Below are 19829 nucleotides of genomic sequence, written 5' to 3' on the forward strand. Positions count from 1 at the left end.
ACAGGTAATCACGCTGTAACAGCATGCGTTCTCAGAAATGATAAGTTCGCAAAGGTACATGTATCACACTGGTACGACCGAAATAAATTGTTCAAACGTACCTACCTTCTGTAATTTAATTTAAAAAACCTACCTGTTCCCAACTGTTCGTCTAAAATTGTGAGCCATATCTTTGTGACTATTACAGCGCCATCTATCACAACGCGAAAAAAGTGGTCCAACTAAAACATTCATATTTTTTTACGTACTGTACGAATATGTAATAACAGAAACGGGGGATCCTATTTTAAAAAAACGCAGTTGATATCCGTTTGACCTATGGCAGCGCCTTATAGCGGGCAAACCGCAGCGCCATCTGGTTTCCCCCTTCAAGCTAGACAAGTTTCGTTCTTTGTAGTTTTTTCGTTTGACACTTATTTCGTGAGATATTTGGCCCGGTCGCGATCAATGGACCACCCTGTGTAAGACTTATTTACTAATTTACACTCACACCCACCCACCTACACTCAATAAAACACACACACATGGACTCTCTCTCTCTCTCTCTCTCTCTCTACACACACACACACACACACACACACACACAGGCACACACACAGGGATTATTATTATTATTATTATTATTATTATTATTATTATTATTATTATTTTGAGCCACCAGTATTCTGACATGTTTGATGCGGCCCGCAACGCTATCCTGTGCCATCCTCTTCATTTCCTATTAGTATTGCAACCTACATCCACAAGTATTTGCTGCGAGTATTCCAATCTCTGTTTTCCTCTACAGTTTTTGTCTTCTGCTCCTCCCTCTAGTACCATGGAAGCTATTCCCCTATTCTTAACAGGTTTCCTACCATCCTGTCCATTCCTCTTGCTAGTGTTTCCCGTAAATTTCTTCATTCCCTACCTGTCCGCTGAGTGGTCAGCGCGACAGAATGTCAATCCTAAGGGCCCGGGTTCGATTCCCGGCTGGGTCGGAGATTTTCTCCGCTCAGGGACTGGGTGTTGTGCTGTCCTAATCATCATCATTTCATCCCCACGACGCGAAAGTTGCCGAAGTGGCGTCAGATCGAATGACTTGCACCCGGCGAACGGTCTACCCGACGGGAGGCCCTACTCACACGACATTCATTCATTCCTTACCTTACCGGTACACCAAATTCTCAAAATTCCTCTCTAACATCACGTCTTAAATGCTTTGATTCTCTTCTTTTTTGGTTTTCCCATAGTCCATGTTTCACTAGCATACCATGCCCTGCTCCAGACGTACAGTCTTAGAAATTTCTTCCTCAAATTAAACCTGTGTTTGACGCTCTTGGACTTCTCTAGGCCTCGAATGCCTTCTTGCCAGAGCTAATCTGCTTTTGATGTCCTCCTTGTTCCGATCGTCATGTATTATGTTGCTGCCTAGGTAGCAGAATTCATTAACTGCATCTTCTTCGTGACCACCAATCCTTATGTTAAGTTTCTCGCTGTTCTGATTTCTGCTACTCCTCATTACTTTCGTCTTTCTTTGCTTTATTCTCCGTCCGTGTTCTGTAGCCATTAGACTGTTCATTCCATTCACCAGATCCTGTAATTCTTCTTCACTTCCACTGAGGATAGCAATATCATCAGCGAAGCTTAACATTGACATCCTTTTACCTTGAATTTTAATTCCACCCTTGACCCTTCCTGTTCTTTCCGTTAATTATTTCTTCGATGAATAGTTTGAACAGTAGGAGCGAGAGACTACATCCCTGCCTTACACGCTTTTTAATCGTAGCTCTTCGTTCTTCATCTCCCACTCTTCTTTTTCCCTCATTGTTTTTGTACATATAGTATATTATTCGTCTTGCCGTATGGCTTACACCTATTTTTCTAAGAATTTCGACCAGCTGCGTGTATCTCTGATGCCTCTACCTTTTCATTCTTCTGTATTATTAATCTGGTCAGCAATTTGGATGCACGAGCTGTTAAGCTGACTGTACGATAATTCTCGCACTTGACGGCTCTTGCAGTCTTCAGAATTTTGTAGTGTTGTTTTTTTTTCCGAAAGCCAGATGATATATCTCCAAACTCACACATTCCCCACACAAACGTGAATAGTCATTTTGCCACCATTTCCTCCAATGATTTTAGCTGATATTATGGGATGTATTCTAGCCCTTTCTGTCTTACTCCATCGTAAACCTTCCAAAGCTCTTTTAAATTCTAATACTGGATCCACCATCTCTCCTTTATCGACCCTTATCATCCGACATGTCTTCCCCCTCGCAGAGGCCTTCAGTCTACTCCTCCCACCCGTCCTATCTCTCCTTTGCATTTCAAAGAGGAATTACCATTGCACTCCTAATGTTATCAGCCTTGCTTTTAACTTCACCGTATGGCCATCCATTGGTCGGAGAATATCCTCAGTTAACAACAAGACATAAAAAGCTGCGTTTGGAGTGGCGCCATGACCGGAAGCATGGACTGCTAATGAGAGGAGTCGCATTCTGTTCCGCACTGTCGTTGATGACCATCGTCGACGAGGATCTTTGCGACATGGGGAGAAGTCCCACCCTACCGCTGATTTGGAGATTACCCCTGCCGTCGTGATGTGGAGAGCCGTCGCATATGACTACAGGTGACGGCTGGTAGTGTCTGAGGATACTGTGACGACATAACGGAACTTCATGGTCGTCATGCGTCTTCAAGTGTTACATCCCAGTACGGAGGTGACATTTGTGAACCGGTGGATGTTCGACCACGTGTGACACGTGTCTGTGTGAAGTATTTTAGTCATGTTGAGTTACTTTTGTGTCCAGAAAGATCCCCAGGTTTGTACGCAATGGAACATGTGTGGCACCAGCTCAGATGTAACTGTGTCCCAGTGCCAGTATCCAGTTATCGAGGACCAGATACAACAGTTACGGGCAACGTATCCCCAGGAGAGTATAAACGGCCTTATGACATCCATTCCAAACGAATCAGGGTATACTTCCACTCCAAGGCGAATAACGTCATCCTAATAACTGCACTCATACTGCGAATTTCTTGGTAAATATAACTGGAGATCGTAATCACTGAAATAACGTCAAATACCGTCTCTGCTTCTGATGTTGTATTTCGTTTACGCCTCTCCTTCCACGTTCTTTTTTTGTCAGGGATTTTAGTGGCAGTGGCGTACAGGAAAGGAGTCATATACAAAAAACACTTTACATTTATGTCAGTAAAAAGGGGCCTGACTGTGGGACTCCATTTGGCCAGATGATCGAATCGAGCAGTATCCTTACTAATGACGTTGACAACGAGTGCGCGACGGATTTCGATTTGCCAGAACCGTGTACTGTGATGATAGCACCTTTCCGCCGAAAAGGGGTGCCTTAAATTCATACGAAATATACTCTCACTCACATTTTAAGCATTAATCATAAAAAGCTTTGTCTTTCACCTGCTGGTCATCCACATATTAACCTGGAATGTGCACAACAGAAATTGAGAGACTGAAATATGCAGTAAGGATAGCAATGGATACATGGGCTCTCCCCATGTGGAAAAATTGCTCGCATGCTGCAGCGACTAGCGACGAACTTATTGCTGGGACAATCGTGATGGGGCCGGCAATACCTGAGCAGCTGATTTTTCGAAAGCGAGATGCTGGAAAATTTATAGTATTGAAATGTCAGTGGACGCCCCAGAATAAGGAAACAACTAAAAGGGCGTGGGAGAGGTGTAGGTCATTTATCACAAGTCATTTGTTACTTCAGAAGAGTTCAACATTCTGTTATTCCACAAGCACCAAAAACACAAATAAAATACGAATAATTCAAGTCGTCACTCGAAAATTTCTTGAGTTAAACCAATTGACGGTTAATTAGTTAATTTAACTGCATCAAATGCACCCATTTAGGAGTGATTAACAAGCACATAGTGCACTGAAATATAAATGAAACATACACTTAGCACTGGCAAACAATGACTGCAATGAGGCTAAAGATTAAAATTCCAACATTTGGCTGGCCAATGGTGGTGCTTGACGCTAATGAATATACATTACAAGAGGTGTAGTAACATAAAATAAAACAAGTCGCTATCGGAAGAGATGAGGCCCGTTAATTACTAATGTCACGCAATGAGCACAGGAACAATTTCCGGCCGGAGTGGCCGAGCGGTTCTAGGCGCTTCAGTCTGGAACCGCGCGACAGCTACGGTCGCAGGTTCGAATCCTGCCTCGGGCATGGATGTGTGTGATGTCCTTAGGTTAGTTAGGTTTAAGTAGTTCTATGTTCTAGGAGACTGATGACCTCAGAAGTTAAGTCCCACAGTGCTCAGAGACATTTTTTTGAACAGGAATAATTTTCAACACAAATATCCAATACTTGATCAATCAGAGAAACGCCTGGGTCATAATCAAGAAATTGACGAGGAAATATAATAAAATATCACTTACCAAATTGATCATTATGCCAATATGAAAACAATCACGTTAAAACCAAACTTCAAACAGGGAAAATATGGGAAGTGCAGGTACGGCCGGCCAAGTCTGAGTAAGATGGTTTAGAATAACGAGCACTTCTGGTTAAATTAGGGTCCGACTGCTACGAGATAGAAACTCAACTTGTGGCGGACAGGGGGGGGGGGGGCGGGGTGTTGGGGGGGGGGGGGTGCCCTAACAAGCCAGGAGGCCGCGACGTCTCAGAGGCTACGGTGATATGGGAAGCGGTGCGCCGCCCACGTGCACGTACGCTGCCGAAGCGGACAGGTTACGCCTGATGGACCGGCGGATAACAATAACACCCCGGGGCAGCATCTCCAAACGCTACGAACAGCTCGGAAAGCCGAGAGCAAACAAGCAGACACAGAATTCATGCATAATAATCATAGAAAATATGAAAATGATCAGACGAAGATAAGAAACTCGGTGCGAGCGTGGCCCAAAGCCCCAAGCAAACCTTACGTTTTACAACAAGAATAAAACAGTATTAATTAATAATAGGATTAACCAATTACTCTTACAATAAAACATAACAAGAAGTTAATATAATAAACAAGCACACACAAGGTTCAAATGGTTCAAATGGCTCTGAGCACTATGGGACTCAACATCTGAGGTCATCAGTCCCCTAGAACATAGAACTACTTGTACGTAACTAACCTAAGGACACCACACACATCCATGCCCGAGGCAGGATTCGAACCTGCGACCGTTGCGGTCGCGCGGTTCCAGACTGAAGCGCCTAGAACCGCTCGGCCACATCGGCCGGCGACACACAAGGTACTCAAACACGTAACCTTAAGTGACTTAAAAGGTAGCAGGCAAATTTTGAGGGCTAACACAATTACAATAGAATTAAATTTAGAACAATAAATATTAATTTTTTTGAAAGGGGCAAAATCTCACCAGAGTTATTGAACTTAATTACCCAAACGAACCAAAATAAACTGGGTCGCTATCGAGTGCTTACCACGGCCGTAAGCAATTTTACAGCCGTTACATCAGTCAGGGAAGGAACAACTTCCAATACAAAGAAGACTCAGTTTCGACCTCAGTGGTCACTAATGCACGTGGTGGCCTAGAACATATGACACAATTAATTTCAGGCCCAAATGACATGATAAACAGACTTTGAACAAGTTGCAATTAAAATAAATTTTAAAAAACACCAAATATGGCAATTAAAAGAAATAAAAAAAAAACATCAAATATGGCACTCAGATAATTTCAAACAGAGGCACCATAAGGTAAATTTAATGCCTGATATAGTGACAGAGAACCACAGGCAATCCAGCGTAGAGACAGTAACTTCTGCACGGGAGCACGTATGTCAATCAAGTAATGATTATCTTATCCTCAAATGGCGAACAGAAGGCACCAGAAAATGAACAGCACTGCAACATCCATATCAGTAACTATGCCTCCATAATTCTGGGTAAACTGGCTGCGTCGACATTACCCGCAAGTATTGGTGACCAACACAACTCAATCCACCTGCGGCCGCTTCGACATTATTGCGCCCGTAAGCTCCGTGAACAGCTCACCGTACGTCAGATGTTCCTCTTGCGAAGCCGACGAGAAAGACAGGCCACGGCGCGTACATCACGAAGGCAGGCCGGAGCTCGCTAAACTCAGCAGACAAAATGCATTTCTAAATGTGTTATCTCGCAGATGGGTGTGTACGTAATACCGAGAATTGCATCTTCTACTGAAATCGGGTATTATGAAGTCTTACTGATTACTAAAATGTGTTATCTCACAGATGGGTGTGTACATAATACCGAGAATTGCATCTTCTACTGGAATCGGGTATTATGAAGTCTTACTGATTACTAAAATGTGTTATCTCGCAGATGGGTGTGTACGTAATACCAAGAATTGCATCTTCTACTGGAATCGGGTATTATGAAGTCTTACTGATTACTAACATGTGTGTCCGCAGCTCGTGGTCGTGCGGTAGCGTTCTCGCTTCCCGCGCCCGGGTTCCCGGGTTCGATTCCCGGCGGGGTCAGGGGTTTTCTCTGCCTCGTGATGACTGGGTGTTGTGTGACGTCCTTAGGTTAGTTAGGTTTAAGTAGTTCTAAGTTCTAGGGGACTGATGACCATAGATGTTAAGTCCCATAGTGCTCAGAGCCATTTGAACAATTTTTTACTAAAATGTGTCATCTCGCAGATGGGTGTGTACGTAATACCGAGAATTACATCTTCTACTGGAATCGGGTATTATGAAGTCTTACTGATTACTAGTCGTACAACAAAATTTAAGATCAATTCTCAACATAAATGGTATTAACGGCTTGTTTGTAGCATTCACTTTCTTCTACGTAGCAGTCCTCATTTCATACAGCATTCCGTGCCCTTTTTTTTTTCTTGGGTCATCAGCATTATAACTGGTTTGATACTGACTGAGGCGCCTAGAACCGCTCGGCCATAGTGGCCGGCCTGATGTCTTAGCTGACGTCCTATCATCCTGTCCCTTCTCCTTGTCAGTGTTTTCCGCATATTCCTTTCCTCTCCAATTCTATGCAAAACCTTCTCATTCCTTACCTTATCAGTCCACCTAATTTTTAACATTCGTCTGTAGCACCACATCTCAAATGATTCGATTCTCTTCTGTTCCGGTTTTCCCACAGTCCATGTTTCATTACCATACAATGCTGTACTCCACACGTACATTCTCAGAAGTTTCTTACTCAAATTAAGGCCTATGTTTGACGCTAGTAGACTTCTCTTGGCCAGGAGTGCCCTTTTTGCCATTGTTAGTCTGCTTTTGATGTCCTCCTTGCTCCGGCCGTCATCGGTTATTTTACTGCCTATAAAGCAGAATTCCTTAACTGCATCTTAGTGACCATCAATCCTGATGTTAAGTTTCTCAATGTTCTCATTTCTACTACTTCTGATTACTTTTGTCTTTCTTCGATTTACTCTCAGTCAATATTCTGTGCTCATTAAACGGTTCGTTCCATTCAGAAGATCATGTAATTCTTCTTCACTTTCACTCAGGATAGCAATGTCATCAGCGAATCGTATCATTGATATGCTTTCACCTTGAATTTTGATTTCACTCCTGAACCTTTCTTCTTTTTCTCGCATTACGTCTTCGATGTACAGATTGAACGGTAGGGGCAATGGGATACGTCCCTGTGTTACACCTTTTTTTAATGTGAGCGCTTCGTTCTTGGTCGTCCACTCTTATTATTCCCTCTTGGCTCTTGTACGTGTTGTATATTACCTGTTTCTTCCCATAGCTTACCCCAACTTTTTCCCGAATTTCGAACATCTTGCACCATTTTACATTGTCGAACGCTTTTTCCAGGTCGACAAATCCTATGAATGTGCACTGATTTTTCTTCGGTCTTGCTTCTATTATCATCCGTATCGCCAGAATTACCTCTGTCGTGCCTTTACTTTTTCTAAAGTCAAATTGATGGTCATCTAGCGCATCCTCAATTGTCTTTTTCATTCTTCTGTATGTCATTCTTATTAGCAACTTGAATGCGTGAGCTGTTAAGCTGATTGTGTGATAATTCTCGCATTTATCAGCTCTTGCAGTCTTCAGAATAATGTGGATGATACTTTTCCGGAAGTCAGATGGTATGTCGCCAGACTCATACATTCTACACACCAAAGTGAGTAGTCGTTAAGTTGCCACTTCCCCCAAAAATTTTAGAAATTCTGATGTAATATTATCTCTTTCTTCTGCCTTAATTGATCTTATGTCCTCCAAAGCTCTTTTAAATTATGATTCTAATACTGGATCGCCTAACTCTTCTAAATCGACTCCTGTTTCTTTTACTACCACATCAGACAAATCTTCCCCTCCTAGAGTCTTTCAATGTATTCTTTCCATGCTTTCATGCAACCATTTCGTCTTATTTTCTCTGCACTTCCCATTTATTTCATTCCGAAGCGACTTGTATTTCTGTATTCCTGAGTTTTCGGAACATGTTTGTGCTTCCTCCTTTCGTCGATCAGCTGAAGCATTTCTTTTGTTACTCACTGTTCCTTCGCAGTTACTTTCATTGTACCTATGTTTTTCTTTCCAACTTCTGTAATGGCCCTTTTTAGAGATTTCCGTTCAACATTTTACTGCCTACAGGACTATTCTTAATTTCTGTATCTACAGCCTTAGTGAACTCCAAGCATATCTCGTCACTCCTTAGTTTTCCTTACGCCAAATGCATACGGATTCATCCTGACTAATCTCTTAAACTTTAATCCGCTCTTAATCACTACTAAATTGTGATCTAAGTCTATATCTGCTCCTGGGCTTACCTTACAATTCAGTGTCTGATTTCGGAATCTCTGTCTTACCATGATGTAATCTAACTGAAATCTTCCCGTATCACATGCCCTTTTCCAATTATATCTCCTTCTCTTGTGATTCTTCAACAGAGTGTTCGCTACTGCTTGCAGAAATTTATTGCAGAACTCAGTTAGTCGCTGTCCTATCTTATTCCTTGTCCAAAGTCAATATATTTCTATGACCTTTAATTCTATTCCATCTCCTACCATTGCATTCCAGTCCCCCATGACTACTAGATTTTCATCTTCCTTTGCGTACTGTATTACCCTTTCAATATCCTCTTGTGCTTTGTCTGTGTCTTCATCTTCAGCTTGCTATGTATGTCTGTATACTTGAACTATCGCTATCGGTTTGCTGTCGATTCTAATACGAACAATCCTATCACTGACTGTTCACAGTAATACTCTCTCTGCCCTACCACACTTTACGTAACAAATCCTACTCCCGTTATATTGTTGCTGCTGTTGATGTTACCCTACACTCATCTGACCAGGAACCCTTGTCTCCTTTTCATTTCACTTCACTACCCCACTATATCTAGAGTGGGCCTTTGCAGTTCCGTTTTCATATTTTCTAGTTTTCCTACCACGTCAAGCTTCTGACATTCCACGCCTTATGGAACTAACGATCATTTTGAATGATTTTAATACAAGGTGCATTCAAGTTCTAAGGCCTCCGATTTTTTTTCTAATTAACTACTCACCCGAAATCGATGAAACTGGCGTTACTTCTCGACGTAATCGCCCTACAGACGTACACAATTTTCACAACGCTGACGCCATGATTCCATGGCAGCGGCGAAGGCTTGTTTAGGAGTCTGTTTTGACCACTGGAAAATCGCTGAGGCAATAGCAGCACGGCTGGTGAATGTGCGGCCACAGAGAGTGTCTTTCATTGTTGGAAAAAGCCAAAAGTCACTAGTAGCCAGATCAGATGAGTAGGGAGCATGAGAAATGACTTCAAAGTTGTTATCACGAAGAAACTGTTGCGTAACGTTAGCTCGATGTGCGGGTGCGTTGTCTTGCTGAAACATCACACGCGCAGCCCTTCCCGGACGTTTTTGTTGCAGTGCAGGAAGGAATTTGTTCTTCAAAACATTTTCGTATGATGCATCTGTTACCGTAGTGCCCTTTGGAACGCAATGGGTAAGGATTACGCCCTCGCTGTCCCAGACCATAGACACCATCATTTTTTCAGCACTGGTGGTTACCCGAAATTTTTTTGGTGGCAGTGAATCTGTGTACTTCCATTGAGCTGACTGGCGCTTTGTTTCTGGATTGAAAAATGGCATCCACGTCTCATCTATTGTCACAACTGACGAAAAGAAAGTCCCATTCATGCTGTCGTTGCGCGTCAACATTGCTTGGCAACATGCCACACAGGCAGCCATGTGGTCGTCCGTCAGCATTCGTGGCACCCACCTGGATGACACTTTTCGCATTTTCAGGTCGTCATGCAGGATTGTGTGCACAGAACCCACAGAAATGCCAACTCTGGAGGCGATCTGTTCAACAGTCATTCGGCGATCCCCCAAAACAATTCTCTCCACTTTCTCGATCATGTCGTCAGACCGGCTTGTGCGAGCCTGAGGTTGTTTCAGTTTGTTGTCACACGATGTTCTGCCTTCATTAAACTGTCACACCCACGAACGCACTTTCGACACATCCATAACTCCATCACCACATGTCTCCTTCAAGTGTCGATGAATTTCAATTGGTTTCACACCACGCAAATTCAGAAAACGAATGATTGCACGCTGTTCAAGTAAGGAAAACGCCGCCATTTTAAGTATTTAAAACAGTTCTCATTCTCGCCGCTGGCGGTAAAATTTCATCTGCCGTACGGTGCTGCCATCTCTGGGACGTATTGACAATGAACGCGGCCTCATTTTAAAACAATGCACATGTTTCTATCTCTTTCCAGTCCGGAGAAAAAAAATCGGAGGCCTTAGAACTTGAATGCACCTCATATTATAGTACCACAGTACAACCGCATAAAATTATTTGTAGGCCTATGCACTTTCTATCGTTGTAGGACTAATAACGGTAAGATTCCATAACAGTAGATTCCTGTAGAAGATGCAGTTCTCGTTTGCACATATTGTTCAGCGTTCCACAAGCGTCCAAGACAAACAGAAAACCAGAGAAGGCGGTGAGGAAACGTCGGCCTGTGGTGCGCGGAACTGGACCGCGCCGCGCCAGGAGCTACCCCGTCAAGAAGTGAATACAAGCGCCGCTCCTGCCAGCTTCGGCCGCTCAGATCGACCCAGTCTGCAACGGGATTAGTGCTACGGTATCAGATTGTCGTGATCCATATCAAGTGCTTACTTTGACTTCGTGTATAGCAAGAACTGTGTTCACGTCACCTCTCGCTAGCGACGTTTGCTGTAATCAAAATTAAGTATTGTCAATTTGCATTCTAGAAATAAAACTACTAATGTTATTCGTCTGAATTGTTATATAGCATTCCGAGAACGCAACATCCTTTAGGCACCCTATAAGAAACGAGTGGGCAAGACCTCACACATAGAGCCGACCGTTGTGGCCGAGCGGTTCTAGGCGCTTCAGTCCGGAACCTCGCTGCTGCTGCGGTCGCAAGTTCGAATCCTGCCTCAGCCATGGATGAGTGTCATGTCCTTAGGTTAGTTAGGTTTAAATAGTTCTAAGTCTAGGGGACTAACGGCCTCCGATATTAAGTCCCATAGTGCTTGGAGCCCCCACATACACACCCAGTTACGAGTTAACAGGTGTAGAAGCGCAGTTTTTCTGCTATGCTGAGTGAGCGAGCCAAAGAGCTCGGCCTACCTTCCTGACGGATGCGACGCGGCCTGTCTTTCTCATAGGCCTCGTGCCTCTTGTCTCTCTCTCCCTTAATGCGACCAACTGCCTACTCATGTAGGCTCGTTTCCTGAGCGTCGTGTGGAGCCAATATATTTGGTAATCGACAGTAGTTGGGCGCGATCGGGCTCTAGCATCTCATTGCTGTCTTGTCTTGCTTCGCTTCTATTTCGTTTTTCCGCGGTTGTTCAAGGTTGGTCTTTCATGAAGCCTTTTCGTTTGAACTCCCGCGCGTAGTGTACCCTCTATCGAGTTCTGTCTTTGGTGTACTTAGAAACCGTAGGTTGGTAACACGACCGACTCGCGTGTTTACTGCAACAGAGTCTTTGGCCTGTACTATTTATAGGCGAGCGCGGTCACGCTGGGTGAGGTTGTCGCGCAGTAGCCTTCCTGTCTGCTCTGGAGACGTCCACATCCTGCCTTCCACGTACGGGTGTTGTTATGGAATCCGCACTTCAACCCCTGGAAGAACGCCGGCCTGGTTGGGCCCCTCTGTCCGCTCTTCACTGGTTGTCCGCGGAAGGCGGATGGTAGTCTAATCATCGCCTGCGTCGACGAAGGCAAACAAACGGTAACCATCATGGGGCGGTGAAGCCGCCGTTCGGCGAGGGTTTCAGTCCGGGAGCAGTTCGGCTGGGTCGGTGTCTGCCGGGACGACTGGGGACGGCTCAGAATTGTGCACAGCAGTCCCGGACAAACGACGAAGTGCGCCGAGGGAAAGGAGAAAAGAAGTTAAGTGTGAATGTTTCAAGTTGATCGTCCTTTGGGATTGAGTTCATCCAGTCGTCTTTCCCGCCATGTGGCCACCGCTGTGGCAATCCTGTGTTCTGTTCACTGGTGCAATTCTGACAGTGCAGATTCCTCCACGCATCGTTGCTAACCGGTGTAGTGGTGTATTTTGGTAGTTATTTGTGTACATTTGCACTTCTAGCTTTTGGTAGTTCATGCTCTCGCCCTGTGGTTGCAGAGTTTCGGGTGGGGAGTTACTTCCTTGTCTCCCAAGATCTAGTGCTGTATTATTAAGGTTAATTCTAGTTCAGTCTAGTGTTCTGTTAATCCCTGGGTATATGTGTCCGCCATACTATTTGCGCTGTATTTATTCTAAGTGAGTTGCACTGACAGTAGTTGGGGATTCGAGTCCTGTCACGGAGCTGATAAGGGGTCACATTGGTTTTTGCTTGTCAGGTGGAAGGTGTTGCCTAAGAGGTTTGTAGACATTGGCATGTCAGCGTTATCTAGCGGTACCGGGACCTAAAGAAGAACATTGTGCTGATTAGGGAATGTTGCTACAAGTTCTTGTTTTCATTTCGATACCGGTATTGTGAAGGCAACCGCATGAAGTAAGATCTGTTCTGAAGCTATGCTGGATCTTGCGCTCTTGGGATTTTTGGTTTTGTTTTGATCCCGACTATTTGGGTGTCAGGAATATGGAACTGTGTTGTTAATGTTTGCCTTAAACTCGGATACGCGGCTAGTTTAGTACACACGTAGTGGCATGACGTCCTCGTGAAGGCGTGCCTCCTAGATTGCTATTGCGTCTCCTAAAAGTGTAATTTCCACATTACTAAAGCCCCCTTGTTAAAAGGGAGGAAAAAAACTTTAGAACTACCTTCTATTTGCATTAACTATCTTACCTGGCGCTTAAGTAAATATCTGCTCAGTGATTAAGCTAATGGGAGCACCTATCCTGAAAGCAACTAGCGCACTTCTGTTATGGAGGCCCTCGTGCTTATTTTGGTCCGAAAGATGGTATTAACAGGCTTACATGCTCCGTATCGAACTTGTGATGTTGTTTTTTGAGAGATTGTGGATTATTAAAATTGATTGTAGTACAAACGTTTATAATTTACCAACGGTACTTATAAGTTATTAATGTGATTGGCTGGAATGTAATACGAAAGTTTTAGGACCATAGGTTGTCCAGGTAGAAATTTTGAAGCCATGCTGTGTTGTGAATTCATGTAATTATGTTTTAGCTTGCAATGTGAATTTGAATGTGGTAAACTCACACTTTGTGATTAATAATTAAAGATTTAAGAGTGCGTTCACGTAGCGCTTACTTATGTGTTGTGTTATTATTATTTTTTAAAAAATTATAATATGCGTTTTAGTTTCTTAAATTAAAGCCTTTCCAATCCGAAAGTGGTGGCCCTCCCATTTTGGGCAATTGTAGGCATCGAAGTTGGATTTACGTAGTTGGTGTTATGCATTGTATGTTATGAATAAATTATTTATGTGTTAAATCACGTTTGATATGTCAATTCCTTGGCCCCGTCCACACCTTGGTCGTAGTCTTTAATATTAAATGATCAGACCACCGTTCCAGTGGTCAACAACCCGCTCGAAAAACTACCACCAAAGACTCAGTGAACAGGCAACCGAAGCGCCACCCGGCGACTAGACAGAGATGGATCGCACCAGTAGGCAAATATAGAACGAGTCGACAGAGCTCAAGTTTTACCGTTCAAACTGCTTCCGTGAGTGGCTCATCCACCGCCACCGCCAAGGGAAGCCGAGAGGGGGGGGGGGGCGTGTCACGGAGCAAAGATCCCCGCCCCCACTCTTACATTGCACTTGCCAAAAGGAAGTATTCCCCACAGTTGGCAACACGAGGCCAAATACTGCAGAACGCAGCTGAGGCGCCCAACGCAGCTGAGGCGTCCTGAGCACTGACCCCAGACTGCGGCGAACATGGTATTCATAAGGCTATCTGCCCAAATTGGAGCCCACGTTCTCGCATCAAGATCTACAAAGCAGCAATCCCGATGTTCTTAACAAATTGCTATTAACTTAAATAAATGCGCATTCATTGTAACACTTTATGGGATGAAAGTGGAAGAAGGAGACTGTGGTGTCGCCGCCAGACACCACACTTGCTAGGTGGTAGCCTTTAAATCGGCCACGGTCCGTTAGTATACGTCGGACCCGCGTGTCGCCACTATCAGTGATTGCAGACCGAGCGCCGCCACACGGCAGGTCTAGAAAGACTTCCTAGCACTCGCCCCAGTTGTACAGCCGACTTTGCTAGCGATGGTTCACTGGCAAATTACGCTCTCATTTGCCGAGACGATAGTTAGCATAGCCTTCAGCTATGTCATTTGCTACGACCTAGCAAGGCGCCATTACCAGTTACTATTGATGCTGTAAAACATGTACCGTCAAGAGCGATGTTCACCAATTACGGATTAAAGTTAAGTATTCCAGAAGATACGTACGTTTATTGCTAGTCTCAATTCCTTGTCCTGTTCCAGACCTCACGCCAGCCTGTGTGAGTTGAAACGCGTGCCCTTCAACTTCCTCCAAGTGGGTTGGCTGTCTTGCCAATCCACAACAGAGACAATTCAAAGAACTGAAAAGTTCATCTACCAATTTGTAATAACTGAGTTTAGTTGGGCGATTGAAGGTTTTCACTCGTATCATAATCAGTTATGTAGAATTCCTTCATTCGAAGAAATTCGTCTTGTACCACCCATTCATTGCTAAAAGAGACAATTTACTAATTTGAATATTTGAGTTCTTGCATTTTAAAGAGAGGAGGCCAGCTTTAACCCCTAATCCCCATTTTGGAAATGAAGTGCTACAGAGTAACAAGAGCCTTCAGCACTTTCAGAAGACGTAGCTCGCGAAAATCCCAACGTACCGTGTAGTGAAGGACATACTAAGGCTGTCTTTGCTGTGTGGAATAATTAAGAAGAGAATCGCCTTGGAGTGGGAAGGCTAAATGTCAAGAGACAGCCTACTCGTCGGCATTAGGACCTGCTGTTTGGCTCAATTTCGCGAAAACGAAGCATTCGCAGTTAGTGCCCCCTTGCGAAGAAATTAAAATTTCACAGAAGCGGTTGTCTCCTTGATGACCTAGCCATCCTGTGGTTCTACTACTTGGAGGAATTGCCCGACGTCTCCACCCCCGCCCCTTCCCTCCTGCCTTGGGAGGCCAAGGATCGGGAAGGACCGGCAGAGGCTGCGGTGGCGGTGGGTGGCCGCTGCCGCCACCCCCGCACTAATACGCCGCGGCCCGACAAAGATTAAGACAAGCCGAGCATCTCGCCCTCTGCCCTGATTTATTGTAGGCGCCCGGAGGGGCCGAGGTCGAAAAAATGCGCATTCATTACGGCGCACGCCGGCTTAATTAAGGCATAAAACGAGGTTTTCTTCTGTTGTCCGGGCGACGCGGCGGTAATGAGAGCACCGCTAGCGCCGCGCTGCGGTCGACCGCTGAAGCTGCGTCCCCCCTACCCACCCCTCCCGACAGCTGTAGCGCCGCTATTAATTGTTTAATTAATCAGCACGAGGGCGTGCTCTTTTCCCTCCCGGTAGCGGCCACTCATCGTGGCGAAGGAAAAAATGTCGGGTGTCTTATCGGAGGTCACCTATTTGACCCCGTCGACTGCAATAATTTTCAAAAATATTAGGAACTACAAATGACTTAATTGCAGACGATGTTAACAAGGATCAAATGCGGTCATCGTAGCAGTCACGTATAAAGTCAACCTCCAGCAATTTGCATTCCAATCCATTCCTCACACTAACGCAATATTTAGGATTGGTAGAAACCGAACTTGAACTCTACAGCTCCTTATCATCCAGTAGAAAGTGTAATATCTCTTTACATTCGATGAATTATTCTGATACAATTCTACCCTTGAATGACGTTTACTAATTTTCTATCCTCATACTCACAGAATCCATACCCAAAGTAGTTACATACAATAGCTATGCCATGAGCGCATAATTATTCTTTGTAGTACTCTCTCTGGTGGTTGTTAGAAAAAAAAGAAGAAAAAAAGGCTTCCGAGATTGTCTTCCTGCCGATTAGCCTGAGCTTTGTTTGAAGAATTGTAATCTGAATATTGAGATTTATGACAGAAGATAACTGATACGAAATTGTACGATTAAAAGGGAAATATATGTATATATATTGCTCCTTCATACAAAAGGTGTGTGTTTGACATTTGAGAATTAATCATATTCATCGATATATTGGGTAGTTGTTAATCAGAAGGGAACTTCCGAAAGACTGGATACGAACCTGCATTTAATAATCCAAGAGCTGCATTACTTCTTCGAAAGGTTACACTTCATCAAAGCCAAATATCCGCTTGATCTGAGGTTTCCCGACTGATTATACAACACTCCCAAAAATACGAGGCATTTTATTTGTACAGACTAGCAGACTGCCGCAAAGCACGAGCCTACAGAGAAGAAGAATCATCGCCTGATTTCATTCTAACAAGTAAAATTTCTGAATCATTTTGAGTGACTGAGTTATGATTATGTTTCCTATTATGAATGATTGATTGCTCGAAGGAATTGAGAGCTACATAACTACATAATTACATAGATAGGAGGAAAAATTACAAAAGCCTGAAATGACTAAAACTGCTAACAAGCTACACGTTCGGTCTGCATCTTTCTACTATTTTCCTCATCTACAAATGCCTCATTTATCTCATGCTAACTTACTCTTGTATTGGCAGCAGCTCTGGCTCCACTAAATTCTACAAATACCTTGAAACTGTAGAAAGACATATACTCCATTTAGCTTTCCAGACCACTTACCTTCCACAACTCGCTATTCCACCCCATCCATTCATCGCAATTTCTCTTCTTGCAGCATCTTCGAATCCAAAACATTCATTTGAAAGACGAGGCAAATATCCTACCCAGTAAACCGTCAGTTCAGGTAACATTTTGTGCCACTGCATCAGAATATACCGCCAATGCATCTACAGGCTTTATCCATCTTCTCCTGCTGTAATGTCAACAAGCAACTGATAATCTTTTTCAAAAAGAGTAAGTAGCCATTTGACTGCGTATTATTATATTTATCTTCGGTACTGCTAGATTTTGGCTTTTAGATCATTATCCCATAAAACACTAAAAGTTATTAGACCAATGTTATACCATATCTCTTAAGGCAGTCGAAAGCAGGTTAATAAGACAGACAGACGTCGTCGCAATGTCTCTGTGGATACTTCTCTTGCAACAAATCCAGTTCGTGACAAGGTACAGGACTTGGCTGTACGATCCTGCATGGCTGAACGACCAATGTCTCTCCTCTCGGGCTCTACTCACGTGTGGCTGTTGAGATCCTGGGCGACTTGGCGTATGAACCCATTCGACCCATTAATTACACAGTTGTTGGATTCCGCCCTACAAAAAAAGTTTAGGAAATTTGTGGTAAGTTCCAGTGGGACCAAAATTCTGAGGACATCGGTCCCTAGGCTTACACACTACTTAATCTAACTTAAACTAATTTTACGCTAAGGACAACACACACATCCATGCACCGAGGGAGGATTCGAACCTCCGATGGGGGGGGGGGGGGGGCGGACACAGCGCGCGCTGTGACAAGGCGCCATAGACCACGCGTCATTCCGCCCTACATGAGCAGGAATGTCAGGGAACGATACACCGCCGTCTTGGTAGGTTATGGTCCTACCGCTACCGAATTCCGACCTGTTGTGGTAGACGTTTCTCCTTCTTTCACGAGGAATGACACGATGTTCTAGCAAACCAACATCTAAATGCGATTTTTAATGAAAAACTCGCTGTGTAATCCTTTGGTGAGTAGAGAATGTATGTGGTGTCACTTGTGCCCATTCTGAGTCACTGTATTAAATACTATCCATTCGTACATTAGATGCCAATTTGATGTACAGGTGCTACAATTTTAACTGTCAATAGTGGTTTTATTTTATTGTATTACTTTTCAATTTACTTTTAGACCACCTCCATACCAGAATGAACAGAGCAGATTTCTGCCATGTGAAGGACCTGAGTTGTACACCCAGTGCTGCCGTGGATTTTTCGTTGGTGGGACCTCTTGGTGCCATCCGAGGAGTTAGCTACATGATCGAGTAGTTTCGACTCCAGGTAACGAAAACTTACGAGGGACAGGAGAGGTGCATCGACCACATGATCATCCAGACCATAATCCAATGACTTCATAGGCAGAGGATAACATCACAGTTGGCCAGTATTGATGGGCTGCCAGGGCTTTTTGTACAAAGTTTACGTTGTATTCTAGTGTTAACAGTTTATATTTGTGTTCTTCTTCCTTGCACGAAATGGAGCAGCCTGCTCCTCCCCCCTCCCATCCACCGCCGCCACTCCAATGTGAGATACTGGGCACTGATGTACGACTCAAGGGTCTTGAATATCATCATATACATTGTATAACAGGCCTATATGAATCGCTATTTGCGGAGTTCACTTTACGTTTTCGCTATTGCAAGAGGTCGGTAACTGTCAAATACAGAAAGAAACCATAGTGCTTTCTCTAATTAATGATGACTAACTGAAACCCTCAGCTGCCGACAGGTGTTGTTGATATACCTCTATGTGGACAGCTGAAAATGTGTGCCCCGACCGGGACTCGAACCCGGGATCTCCTGCTTACATGGCAGACGCTCTATCCATCTGAGCCACCGAGCTCACACATGAATAGCGCGACTGCTGGGACTTATCCCGTGCACGCTTCCCGTGAGACTCACATTCCCAACTGCCCACAATTCTACATATGTATTGTACCTTACAGACATTTGCCCATCCACTCACTACTCGCGCACGCTTTGGCGATTCCCGTAAGATGTTGGGCAACTTGTGCGCATTCGCACAGGCGAAGGTCAATGGCTGGGTAGCCTTTAACTATATATATGAAGACAGTAACTGTTCTCGAAAGAATAGACACTGTTGATGACCGTGCAGCTTTTCCCTGGAGGCCGGTGTGGCCTAGCGGTTCTAGGCGCTTCAGTCTGGATCAGCGCGACCGCTTCGATCGCAGGTTCGAATCCTGCCTCGGGCATGGATGTGTGTGATGTCCTTAGGTCAGTCAGGTTTAAGTAGTTCTAAGTTCAAGGGGACTGATGACCTCAGATGTTAAATCCCATAGTGCTCAGAGCCCTTTTCCCTGGAATAAATGATGACTAACTGAAACCCTCAGCTGCCGAGAGGTGTTGTTGATATACCTCGATGTGGACAGCTAATCCTTTTTACAAGTGCCTCACGACTTAAAATCAACAGAGTGCTCTTTCGGTAGCAGCCCTTGTAGTATTTTATTTGTTCTGTTAGACAAACTTGCCCTGCAGCACTCTATGAAAGCGCTAGAAACCTCCGAGAGGCTTAAAAGACCGCGTTGCTACGTTTAGCGCCGGCGGTGGACACGATTTATTGGGTTGGGAGAGGACGGTTAATGACTCCAGATCCGCGGAAAGTGGCCGCCGGC

The 19829-nt window shown here is 44.3% G+C and overlaps 1 non-coding gene across 1 annotated transcript; it reads right to left on the reverse strand.

The window, feature by feature from the left end:
• Positions 1–18965: 18965 nt before the first annotated feature.
• Trnat-ugu (transfer RNA threonine (anticodon UGU)) lies at positions 18966–19039 on the reverse strand. Its single transcript has one exon. It is a non-coding gene; the product is annotated as a tRNA-Thr (tRNA).
• Between the last annotated feature and the right edge of the window lie 790 nt (positions 19040–19829).

Source organism: Schistocerca cancellata, chromosome 8 (genome assembly GCF_023864275.1).
Source record: "Schistocerca cancellata isolate TAMUIC-IGC-003103 chromosome 8, iqSchCanc2.1, whole genome shotgun sequence".
Classification (NCBI taxonomy): Eukaryota; Metazoa; Arthropoda; class Insecta; order Orthoptera; family Acrididae; genus Schistocerca; species Schistocerca cancellata.